Below are 13,722 nucleotides of genomic sequence, written 5' to 3' on the forward strand. Positions count from 1 at the left end.
GAGGTTGGGGGGTTTTGGGGGGTTAATTTAGGTGTTTCATATATTGTGTTAGCTAGCTAATTAATAGAGAGAAGTGTCCTCTCTTATCTCTGTGCTTGGTCGACGCTACGTACTATATACGTATGGAGAGGACTAGACACGCTAGCTAGTAAGCAAATGAAGGAAACAGAAGATCGTCATGAACATATGCATACAGAGAGAAGTGATATCGACCACCTCTCCTTCTCCGAGAGATTGGTCGAACAACAAGTTCTCGTATATCTATCTGACACTACCGGCTACATATATACAACAATTATCTCTTAGAATATAATCTCCTAATTAAATTGTAAGAACACAGGGTCCACATAGTATTCTCCGTTTTCAGCGATCACGTGGTCAAGGAAGAATGCCGCCAATTCCTCTTGAATTGCTCGCATACGATCTGGTGCTAGGAGTTCATCACGCATCCGAAAGATCTAATTTGAAGAAGGGGGTCAATACATATATATATATATATATATATATATATATATATATATGAATAAATGAAACTCGACACAAATGATGGTAATAAAATAAAATTATGAATATTATTGCTTACGCACTTCATATTGTTAGTCAGAGTAGCCCCGCTCACAGGTCGTGTGGCGGATAGACTCGCAAACGTAGTATCCACAGAAATCATTCCCTTGTTCCTGTCACAACCACTTTACAAGAAATAGAGGTCAATCTAACTGATAAGCAAGCATGCTAAATGGTATTGATGAAACTAGCGCTTGAATCACTAGGAGATGTGCGGAACATGCTACTATAGTACTTACTTTCGGGTGTCTAAATTGCAGCTTCTTCGGCAGTCCCGGAGCGTTTGTGGTGAATTTTCTCCAAACCCTGCCAGACAAAGAAAACAATTACTTGATATCAAGAAATGAACAAAGTTGCTGATATGGTGGATAATGATCGATTTAACTTACTTCTCGAGCATTTGAGTCATGTCCGCATAGTCCTGGGGATCTTTTCGTCTCGAGTCTAAGACGGTTACTACTCCCTGCTCAAGCTTAATCTCTAGGAGAATATAGTGGAAGCTGCGCATGCATGCATAAGTCATCAATTACATTACCATAACCTGGACTAATAAGGGAAACCGAATATGCATAAGACAGTAACACTCACTTGAAGTTGTAAGGAAAGAGTATTATATCTTTGTTTTGATTTAATACCAACGATCGTAGCAAGTTGGCCTCGGCTTCTTTGGCATGTTTTTCAACCGTATATGCATCTATGAGATTTGTGTTAATGAACCCAATATCACCGATTTGTCTTTTCTTCAATTCGGCGATCTTCAATCTGCATAATATAGTGAGGATAATTATAAATACATGCAATGAAAGAGCTGACCTATATAGAGAGACTTAATGACAGAAGTAGTACTACTTACAGACAGTAGCAAGTGATCGTTGATTTATCGAGGGCCTTTTGATTGAAAAACTAGAAGAACTCCTCAAATGGAACATTCAGCAGTTCAATTCCAACGAGGTCATGCTCCGGTTTAACTCTCAGCGTCAAAGTATTCATCCCATTAGACTCTCTGCAGGTTTTCATGTACCAATCATGTAATCTTTGCATCATCGTTGTTAGAGATCTTTCATCTTTGACGAGAGGCTTCCCGTAATGGTATTTGTGTTCGTCCACCTCCATGATTTCATAATGTACATCGTCGGGCAGGTAATCTCCAAGATTTCTATAACCGGCCACCATCCTCGGATCATTAGCGACGATGTCTTTTGACACCTTGAGCGGGGGGCACGATTGGTTCGCTTGTTCGCCGAGCTGGGCAATTTTTTTCCCAGCTCGTTGTTCTTTTAACCTTTGATCACTGACAGTACTTCCCGACCGCTCCGCTTCGGCATATGTCTTTGCAAGAATGCGCTCATAGTTGCCTCTCGGCGGAGACTTTGGTGGTTTTGTCAGGGCAGCCAGAGTGCGCTTTGCTTTCACCGGATCCAACTTCTCCTCCGGAGGTGGATGTTTCTTTGCTTTCACCCCTTCAAAGAAGTTTGTCACTTCGGCTCGCACGATCTTCCTGGTTTCCTCCTCGGTCCTCTCGTATGGTAACTTCTCTGGAGTCTTCAGAGAAGGACCGAATCTGTATTGCCTCCCGCCTCTGGCAGCTATACTGCTAGACGCCGGCAGAGCAGACGGAGCAGCTGCGGCTGTCTTCTTTCCTTGCTTACGAGGCAGAGGAGAAGGACTACGACGCGCCGGAGCAGCCGGAGCGGCGGCGGGTCTCTTCCGCCCTTGCTGACGAGGCGGAGAAGGAGGAGGCTGGCTGCTCTGGCGCGCCGGCGCAGGCGGAGAAGGAGGCGGAGTGCCGCCACGCGCCGGAGAAGGAGGCTGAGTGCCCTGATCACTCGCCGGAGGAGGAGGCGGAGTGCCGCCACGCGCCGGAGAAGGAGGCTGAGTGCCCTGATCACTCGCCGGAGGAGGAGGCGGAGTGCCCTTACTCGCCGGAGCCGTCCAGTTCGGAAGGTTGATGAGCTCCTTCCGCCATAGGCATGGAGTCTTCAGAGCAGAACCCAGCCGAGTCTCCCCTTCACCGGTAGGGTGGTCAAGCTGGAGGTCCTCAAATCCCTCCGTTATTTCATCCACCATCACCCTAACATATCCTTCTGGAATCGGCCGGCAGTGGTAGGTTGCGCCGGGTTCAGGAGGTAAAACAGAGCCAACAGCCACCTTGACTTTGAAGTTCTGCCATTGCGCCATAAGGTGGCAATGTTGAGACTCCGTGATAGCATCCACGGGGTAGCAAGCAGGAGCCGTCAAGACATGCTCCGGCTGAAGCAGCTCGGTGGAAGCCACGCTGCTTCTCCACTGAGATGGCGGTGTAGCTTCGGGGGGTAGTTTCGGCATGTCGATTGCCATCTCGTTCCTCTAGCGCTTGAACCCTTTCGTGCAGCTTCTGAATTTGGATCTGCTCCACTTTTTTCCTCCTCTCCTGGCTTTTGTAACCGCCCGCGTTCGGAAAACCAGCCTTCCACGTAACGGAGCATGGCGTGCCTCGTGTCCGTCCAGGGTGCTCAGGATTCCCGAGGGCCATTGTGAGCTCGTCGTTCTCTCTGTCTGGAACGAACGTCCCTTCCTGCGCTGCATCGATATAGTGCTGAAGCCTCTTGACTGGTATTCTCAAAAGCTCGTCCGTCCAAATGCACCTCCCTGATACAGGGTCCAATTTTCCGCCAGCCCCGAAGAACCAAGTCCGGCAATGGTCTGGCCAGTTCATTGTCTGTGGTTCGATCCCTTTATCAAGCAGATCATTCTCAGCCTTGGCCCACTTAGGCCGGGCTTTGAGGTAGCCACCTGACCCCGTGCGATGGTGAAGCTTCTTCTTCGCAACATTCTTCTTGTTTGTCGCTGACATCTTCTTACTCTTTTCCGATGTCTTGTGGGCCACAAATGCGGGCCAGTGATCTCTGATCTTCTCATACCGGCCGATGAATTCTGGTGTCTCTTCTTTGTCGACAAACGTTTTCAGCTCATTCTTCCACCTCCTGAATAGGTCTGCCATCTTCTTAAGAGCATGAGACTTGATTAATTGCTCTTTAACTGGCTTCTCCGGATCCTCCTCTGGCGGTAGGGTGAAATTTGCCTTCAGCTCAGCCCAAAGATCATCTTTCTGCATATCATTGACATAAGACACCTCAGGGTCTTCCTTCTTAGGCTTATACCATTGGTGGATGCTGATCGAGATCTTGTCCCTAACAAGAACCCCGCACTGAGCAGCAAATGCATCCTTTGTCCGGATGGGTTCAATCGGTTGGCCGTCGCGCGCGATTGCTGTGATCTCAAACCTTTCGTCCGAGCGCAACTTTCTCTTCGGGCCTCGTCTCTTTACCGAAGTTGTGCTCGATCCGGAGGGCTAGAAAAAAGAAGAAAGACGAGAGTTAATTAATATGTGTACATACCGAAACAATGAATGCATCAATTAGCTAGTCAGCACAGGCTTAACTAATATATTTACCTGGCCGGACTCTGTTCGGTCACCGGAGCCGTCACCAGAATGCGTCGACGAGGCAGCAGAGGGTGGCGACGACGTCGACGGGGCGAGCTCGGGCAGCCTGGCGGCGTCGTCGGGGCGGGGGAACTAATGCAGAGATGAATCTGAAAAACGCTAAGTGTTTTCTTATATACTCAGAGCATTGGTCCCGGTTCGTGGCACCAACCGAGACCAATGCCCCCCTTTAGTCCCGGTTGGTGCCACCAACCGGGACCAAAGGCCTCTTTTCAGCAGCCCAAAGGGCGGGAAGCGGCGGCCTTTGGTCCCGGTTGGTGGCACCAACCGGGACTAAAGGGGGGCATTGGTCCCGGTTGGTGCCACGAACTGGTACGCATGCCCCCCTTTAGTCCCGGTTGGTGGCACCAACCGGGACCAAAGGCCTTGTGCTGCCCCGCGTCAAAAGTTTAGTCCCACCTCGCTAGCTGAGAGAGAGCCGCACCTGTTTATAAGGTGCGGTGCGCCTGCGCTGTCGAGCTCATCTCTAAAGCAGGCTTACGGGCCTAACCTCTCTGTACATGCCTGTGGGCCTTCTGCGGGCCTGAATCCTGGCCCATGGATGGGTTTCTAGTCGTATTCAGGCCGTGGTGGCCCAGTAGGTGGCATAATTTTTATTTTTTGCCTGTTCTTTGTTTTCTTTTTTGCTTTATTTATTTTGTTTTGTTTCTACTTACAACAAAAAACTTATTTATTTTATTTTATTTTGTTTCTAATTACTTATTTATTTTACTTTATGATAATTCTTTTTGCTAGTAAAGTTTCTAACAAAAAAAGTTCTTTATGAAAATTATTTTTACTTTCAATGATTTTGAACAGAAAATACTTCGATAATTTTAGTTGCATCAATTTTATATAATTTTAGTTTCAATAATACTAGAGGTTGCTTATAATGTTTTGGACAGAAAATACTTTGATAATTTTAGTTTCATAAATTTTATTTATGTTATTAAAGTTTATTTTATTTTGTTTCTACTTATATATTTTATTAAAGTTTATATTATTTTGTTTCTAATTACTTATTTATTTTATTTGTTATTTTTCATGCACCATTTTTCATGCATTTACTGATTATTTTGAGCTATAAGACCCTAAAATTGAAAAGCATTTCAAATGAACTGTGAAAAGGTTGAAAGTTGGCATGCTATCATCATTTCATCCACATAGCATGTGCAAGAAAGTTGAGAGGGTTACGTCAAAAACTGGATGCACTTCGTGTACAAAACGGACAATCTCTTTCGAAGTATGAGGGTTTCGAACGAAAACTCATCAGTTACAAAGGGATTTCATTTTTTTGAACTTATTTAAACTCCAGACTTTTTGTGTGTTCAAAATGAACCATTCAAAGCCACATCATCATTTTTCAACCCTTTCTGACTTCATTTGTTATTTTTCATGCATTTACTGATTTTCATGAGCTATATGACCGTGAAATTGAAAAGCACTACAAATAAACTCTGAAAAGGTTGAAAGTTGGCATGGTGTCATCATTTCACCCACATAGCATGTGCTAAAAAGTTGAGAGGGTTACGGCAAAAACTGGATGCACTTCGTGTACAAAATGGACAATCTCTTTCGAAGTATCAGGATTTCGGACGAAAACTCATCTGTTACAACAGGCATTTCAAATGAACTACAAAAAGGTTGAAAGTTGGCATGGTATCATCATAATAGTTGTGGAGAGAAAGTCTTCACTTTTTCTTCGCTTGTGTCCTTTGCTTATTGCGCCGTAACCATGGATAATCTTCATCGTTTATCAGGATGCTTGGATCAGCCTTGACTTTGAAGGGAGGAATTTCATGAAACTTTTCATAATCTTCAGACATGTCTGTCTTGCCCTCCACTCCCACGATGTCCCTTTTTCCTGTAAGAACTATGTGGCGCTTTGGCTCATCGTATGATGTATTCGCTTCCTTATCTTTTCTTTTTCTCGGTCTGGTAGACATGTCCTTCACATAGATAAACTGTGCCACATCATTGGCTAGGACGAACGGTTCGTCAGTGTACCCAAGATTGTTCAGATCCATTGTTTTCATTCCGTACTGTGGGTCTACCTGTACCCCGCCTCCTGACAGATTGACCCATTTGCACTTAAACAAAGGGACCTTAAAATCATGTCCGTAGTCAAGTTCCCATATGTCCACTATGTAACCATAATATGTGTCCTTTCCCCTCTCGGTTCCTGCATCAAAGCGGACACCACTGTTTTGGTTGGTTCTCTTTTGATCTTGGTCGATCGTGTAAAATGTATTCCCATTTATCTCGTATCCTTTGTAAGTCAATACAGTCGAAGATGGTCCCCTGGACAATGAGTACAGCTCATCACAAACAGTGTTGTCACCTCTGAGACGTGTTTCCAACCAACTGCTGAAAGTCCTGATGTGTTCACATGTAATCCAGTCGTCACACTGCTTCGGGTGCTTGGAGCGCAGACTGTTCTTGTGTTCATCGACATACGGGGTCACCAAGGTAGAGTTCTGTAGAACTGTGTAGTGTGCTTAAGACCAAGAATATCCGTCCCTGCATATTATTGAGTCCCCTCCAAGCGTGCCTTTTCCAGTCAGTCTCCCCTCATACCGCGATTTAGGGAGACCTATCTTCTTAAGGCCAGGAATGAAGTCAACACAAAACCCAATGACATCCTCTGTTTGATGGCCCATGGAGATGCTTCCTTCTGGCCTAGCGCGGTTACGGACATATTTCTTTAGGACTCCCATGAACCTCTCAAAGGGGAACATATTGTGTAGAAATACGGGCCCCAGAATGACAATCTCGTCGACTAGAAGAACTAGGACGTGCGTCATGATATTGAAGAAGGATGGTGGGAACACCAGCTCGAAACTGACAAGACATTGCGCCACATCACTCCTTAGCCTTGGTATGATTTCTGGATCGATCACCTTCTGAGAGATTGCATTGAGGAATGCACATAGCTTCACAATGGCTAATCGGACGTTTTCCGGTAGAAGCCCCCTCAATGCAACCGGAAGCAGTTGCGTCATAATCACGTGGCAGTCATGAGACTTTAGGTTCTGGAACTTTTTCTCTGGCATATTTATTATTCCCTTTGTATCGACGAGAAGCCAGTCGGGACCTTCATACTGAGCAGGCATTCAAAGAAGATTTCTTTCTCTTCTTTCGTAAGAGTGTAGCTGGAAGGACCTTCATACTGCTTCGGAGGCATGCCGTCTTTTTCGTGCAAACGTTGTAGGTCCTCCTGTGCCTCAGGTGTATCTTTTGTCTTCCCATACACGCCCAAGAAGCCTAGTAGGTTCACGCAAAGGTTCTTTGTCACGTGCATCACGTCGATTGAAGAGCGGACCTCTAGCTCTTTCCAGTAGGGTAGGTCCCAAAATATAGATTTCTTCTTCCACATGGGTGCGTGTCCCTCAGCGTCATTCGGAACAACTAGTTCGCCGGACCCTTTCCAAAGATTACGTGTAAATCATTGACCATAGCAAGTACGTGATCACCGGTACGCATGGCGGGCTTCTTCCGGTGATCTGCCTCGCCTTTGAAATGCTTGCCTTTCTTTCGACATTGATGGTTGGTTGGAAGAAATCGACGATGGCCCAGGTACACAGTCTTCCTGCATTTGTCCAGGTATATACTTTCAGTGTCATCTAAACAGTGCGTGCATGTGTGATATCCCTTGTTTGTCTGTCCTGAAAGGTTACTGAGAGCGGGCCAATCGTTGATGGTTAGAAACAACAACGCGTGCAGGTTAAATTCCTCATGTTTGTGCTCATCCCACGTACGTACACCGTTTCCATTCCACAGCTGTAAAAGTTCTTCAACTAATGGCCTTAGGTACACATCAATGTCGTTGCCGGGTTGCTTAGGGCCTTGGATGAGAACTGGCATCATAATGAACTTCCGCTTCATGCACATCCAAGGAGGAAGGTTATACATACATAGAGTCACGGGCCAGGTGCTGTGATTGCTGCTCTGCTCCCCGAAAGGATTAATGCCACCCGTGCTTAAACCAAACCATACGTTCCTTGGGTCAGCTGCAAACTCAGCCCAGTACTTTCTCTCGATTTTTCTCCACTGCGACCCGTCAGCGGGTGCTCTCAACTTCCCTTCTTTCTTACGGTCCTCACTGTGCCATCGCATCAACTTGGCATGCTCTTCGTTTCTGAACAGACGTTTCAACCGTGGTATTATAGGAGCATACCACATCACCTTCGCAGGAACCCTCTTCCTGGGGGGCTCGCCGTCAACATCACCAGGGTCATCTCGTCTGATCTTATACCGCAATGCACCGCATACCGGGCATGCGTTCAGATCCTTGTACGCACCGCGGTAGAGGATGCAGTCATTAGGGCATGCATGTATCTTCTGCACCTCCAATCCTAGAGGGCATACGACCTTCTTTGCTGTGTATGTACTGTCGGGCAATTCGTTATCCTTTGGAAGCTTCTTCTTCAATATTTTCAATAGCTTCTCAAATCCTTTGTCAGGCACAGCATTCTCTGCCTTCCACTGCAGCAATTCCAGTACGGTACCGAGCTTTGTGTTGCCATCTTCGCAATTGGGGTACAACCCTTTTTTGTGACCCTCTAACATGCGATCGAACTTCAGCTTCTCCTTTTGACTTTCGCATTGCGTCCTTGCATCGACAATGAACCGGCGGAGATCATCATCATCGGGCACTGGTTCCTCTTGATCTTCAGCAGCTTCCCCCCTTGCAGCATCATTGGGCACATCGTCTGGTTCCTCTTGATCTTCAGCAGCTTCCCCCGTTGCAGCATCACCGTATTCAGGAGGCACATAGTTGTCATCGTCCTCTTCTTCTTCGCCGTCTTCCATCATAACCCCTATTTCTCCGTGCCTCGTCCAAACATTATAGTGTGGCATGAAACCCTTGTAAAGCAGGTGGGTGTGAAGGATTTTCCGGTCAGAGTAAGACTTCGTATTCCCACATGTAGGGCATGGACAACACATAAAACCATTCTGCTTGTTTGCCTCAGCCACTTCGAGAAAATCATGCACGCCCTTAATGTACTCGGAGGTGTGTCTGTCACCGTACATCCATTGCCGGTTCATCTGCGTGCATTATATATAATTAAGTGTGTCAAAAACCACTACAGAACATCATGAATAGATAATTAAGTGACCAAATTAATAGAAGTTCATCATCACATTAAAACCAAAGTACATACATAGTTCTCATCTAACAACATATATATAGCTCTCCAGAGCATCTAATTAATTAAACCATACATTGAAACTATGTAAAACATTTCAATGCGAAAACAAATGCGATCATAATCGCAACCAAGGTAACAATTGATCCAATGGCATAATGATACCAAGCCTCGGTATGAATGGCATATTTTCTAATCTTTCTAATCTTCAAGCGCATTGCATCCATCTTGATCTTGTGATCATCGACGACATCCGCAACATGCAACTCCAATATCATCTTCTCCTCCTCAATTTTTTTATTTTTTCCTTCAAGTAATTGTTTTCTTCTTCAACTAAATTTAACCTCTCGACAATAGGGTCGGTTGGAATTTCCGGTTCAACCACCTCCTAGATAAATAAAATCTATGTCACGTTGGTCGGCATATTTGTCATAAACAATAAATGAACCAAATAGTTATAAAAAGATAATATATACCACATCCGAATCATAGACAGGACGAGGGCCGACGGGGGCGGATACCAAAACCATCGCGCTATGTAATAAGAAGGAATAATAAAAGTAACAAAATTAGACAAGTATCTATCTAAAGTAAGAATTTTTTTCTTTCAGAAAGAAGATAAGAACAAGAGGCTCACCACGGTGGTGCTGGCGACGAGATCGGCGCGGGCGATCGATGGCGGTGAAGACGGGGACGGGACGTGACGGACCGCTAAACCTAGACAAATCTCGGGGAAAATGGAGCTCGGAGGTTGAGTTTCGAGAGGAGAAAGATTAACTAGTGTGGCTCAGACCTTTCATCGAACACCTCATGTGCATAGGAGGTGAGCTAGAGCACCCAAATGCCCTCCCCTCGCCAGCCAGAAAAAACAGAGCACTGTGGAGTGCTCTGCTGTGGCGATGGGGTATATATAGGAAACACATTGGTCCCGGTTCGTGGCACCAACCGGGACTAAAGGGGGGGCATTGGTCCCGGTTGGTGCCACGAACCGGTACGCATGCCTCCCTTTAGTCCCGGTTGGTGGCACCAACCGGGACCAAAGGCCTTGTGCTGCCCCGCGTCAAAATTTTAGTCCCACCTCGCTAGTTGAGAGAGCTCGAGAGTGGTTTATAAGCGCTGCTGCGCCCACCCTCTCGAGCTCCTCTCAACTGCAGGCTTTCGGGCCTAACCGTTCTCTTTGCCTGTGGGGCCTACTGGGCCTTCTGCGGGCTTGAATCCTGGCCCATGGATGGGTTTCAAGTCGTATTCAGGCCATGGTGGCCCAGTAGGTGGCATAATTTTTTTCCCTGTTTTTTGTTTTCCCTTTTGCTTTATTTATTTTGTTTTGTTTCTACTTACAACAAAAAACTTATTTATTTTATTCCATTTTGTTTCTAATTACTTATGTATTTTACTTTATTTATTTTATTAAGGTTTATTTATTTTATTTACTATAGTTTATTTTATTTAATTTTATTAAGGTTTATTTATTTTTATTTAGTTTATTAAGGTTTATTTATTTTACTTACTATAAAAAAATGAACATAGATGCGCCTATTGAGAAAATTCAACCTAAATTCATAATGAATTTCTATGAAATTCAAAGAAATTTACTCTGAATTTAGGTCAAATTCCCTGTATAAGGGCATCTATTTTCACTTTGAGAGGAGCTCAACAAGGCAGAGAGGGACGGGCTTATAAACTGGTGTGAGCGCCCTTCGGTTGGCGAGGTCGGACTAAACTCTGACCGCAACTAGGACCAACCCTTTAGTCCCGGTTTGTGGTATGAACCGGGACTAAAGGGTGAGCCTCTGGTCCCGGTTCAAGCCACCAACAGGGTCCAAGGGTGGTAAGCCAGGAGCGAGGCCCATTGGTCCCGGTTTGTCCCACCAACCGGGACCAAAGGGGCCGGACGAACCGGGACCAATGCCCCCACGAGGCCCGGCAGGCCCCTAGCCGCACGAACCGGGACCAATGCTCACATTAGTCCCGGTTCGTGACTGAACCGGGACTAATGTGAATATTGCCCTGTGACCAAAGCCCAGTTTTCTACTAGTGATACCCCAGGCCCTAGAGGAGGTGTTTGAGAACCTGAGATGCAACCGTCGACCAGGCGCACCAGCGCCTCCAATCTTCGGCCCAAGCAAGGTCGAGGAGAAGGAGGTACTGCCCCTACTCTACATTTGATATCCTATTTGCTGCTTTGTGTTAACTAAAGCTGGGGTTTCTCTTTCTTTCTTCTTCATGTGTTGGTTGTAGGAGATCACATTGCTTGTTATCAAGTAGTACATGCCAGTGCTTCCTTTGCATCATCTCCACCGGAACCAGGCCACTTGTTGTACGGGTGAGGACCATTTCCCCCCTCTGTCAATGTGAACCATGTTTGTAGTGTATTTGATTCGAAAAACAGAATGCTTTCCCCTATTTATGCAAATAGTATGTTAATTGCTCCAGTTCAACATCAGGGTGTTAAGTGAACATCTTTGTATGTAAACCAATAGTGGGCATGTCAAATAGGGGCAGCTTGAGACATGGTGCATGTCAACTGAAGCAACTATCTGGATCTGAAATCTTAATAGGGGCATGTCAAATAGGAATGACAATGACATCCATTGAGATTTTTTATTTGAAGAGTTTCTCTTAGGCTAGTGGCCCCCATAGCATGGTTTGTTGATGTGTTGATCATGTAATATGCTATGTGCATGTTTAGCTTGGTCTCCTACTGGAGGTTGGTTGCTATGTTAATTTCCTCGTGAATAGAAATTTGTTGTGCTAGTTTAGTCTCTAGTCCCGTGTTGTGAAGAGCATGATTCATGTTGTGAAGTGTGTAGTCTCTGTGAACTCTTGCCGCAAGGGAAACTTGCTTGGTTTATTTATTTTCTAGTAATAATGTGAAGGTACTTGTTGGGAGCCTTGCTCTTTTACTTGTGAAGTGCATCTATTTGATCACATACTTGTTTTGAACTTGTGTGAACTGGTAGAGGAGCTTTCTATGCTAAAGCTTGTTGTGTCTTTTGTTGTCAACTTGCTAGGCTGCCTATGATTTGTTATGTTTTAAACTATTGTTGACTTGCTGCATGTGTTGCGCTTCAGATGAGATGCGGGTGCACGGCAGTTACACTTTGGTGCCATTGAGATTGATGATGCCGTCGCTGCCCTCAATTCTGGCAAGGCGACGAAGAGCGGACACGTGGAAGCGTTATGTAAAGAGGCAAGCCGAGCCAAATGATATGGCTGGTGATAGTTTGAGAACCCAAGATGCAGTCGTCGACCAGTCACACCAGCACCGCCAAACTTCGGCCCAAGCAAGCTCGAGGAGGTACTGCTCCTACTCTACATTTGATATCCTCTTTGCTGCTTCCTGTTAACTGAAATTGGGGTTTCCCTTTCTTTCTTTTTCATGTGTGGGTTGCAGGAGATCACATTTGCATCATTTGCTTCCTTTGCATCATCTCCACGGGAACCAGGCCGCTTGCTATACAGGTGAGGACCATTTACCACCTGTGTCAATGCGGACCATGTTCGTAGTGTATTTGATTAAAAAAACGGAATGCTTTCCCCCTATTTATGTATACCAATAGTGGGCATGTCAAATAGTGGCAGCTTGAGACATGGTACATGTCAACTGAAGCAACTATCTGGATCTGAACTCTTATAGTGGCATGTCAAATATGAACGACAATGCCATCCATGAGATTTTTAAATTTTAATTTGAAGAGTTTCTCTTAGGCCATTGGCTTCAATAGCATGGTTTGTTGCTGTATTGATCATATATGCTATGTGCATGTTTAGCTTGGTCTCCAACTGGAGGTCAGTTGCTATCTTAATTTCCTTGTCAACAGAAATTTGTTGTGCTAGTTTAGTCTCTAGTCCCCTGTTGTGGAGAGCATGATTCTTGTTAGTGTGTAGTCTCTGTCCTAACCCTTGCCGCAAGGGAAACTTTCTTGGTTTATTTATTTTCCAAGTAATAATGTGAAGGTACTTGTTGGGAGCCTTGCTCTTTTACTTGTGAAGTGCATCTATTTGGTCATGTACTTGTTTCGAACTTGTGTGAACTTGTAGAGGAGCTTTCCATGCTAAAGCTTATTGTGTCTTTTGTTTTCATCTGGCTAGGCTAGGCTACCTATGCTTTGACGTGTTTTAAACTGTTGTTGACTTGCTGCATGTGTTGCGCTTCAGATGCAGTTGCACAGCAGTACGGTTTGGTGCCATTAAGATTGATGATGCCAACGTCGCTACCCCTAATTGTGGCAAGGCTCCGAAGAGCCGACACGTGGAAGCATTATGTAAAAGGGCAAGACGGGCTGGTCTTGTGTATTTCTTTGTTGGCTAGTAGCTGTGGAACTGTGCCAAATGATATGGCTAGTGATAGTTTTGTTCGCGTACATAAGATAAAAATGGATTGGATTCTTGGCTGGTGGCTTTTAATTGTGCTTTGTTTGTCGCTCATGTGTTGAATATTGATGTTCCCAACCACTGTGGACTTTGCAATGCAATCAACACTTGGGTGGATTGAGAAGTTTGAATCTTGCTGCTGCAAATTTCTGAATCCACGACACATTTCAA

Source organism: Triticum aestivum, chromosome 2D (assembly GCF_018294505.1).
Source record: "Triticum aestivum cultivar Chinese Spring chromosome 2D, IWGSC CS RefSeq v2.1, whole genome shotgun sequence".
NCBI classification, from domain to species: Eukaryota; Viridiplantae; Streptophyta; class Magnoliopsida; order Poales; family Poaceae; genus Triticum; species Triticum aestivum.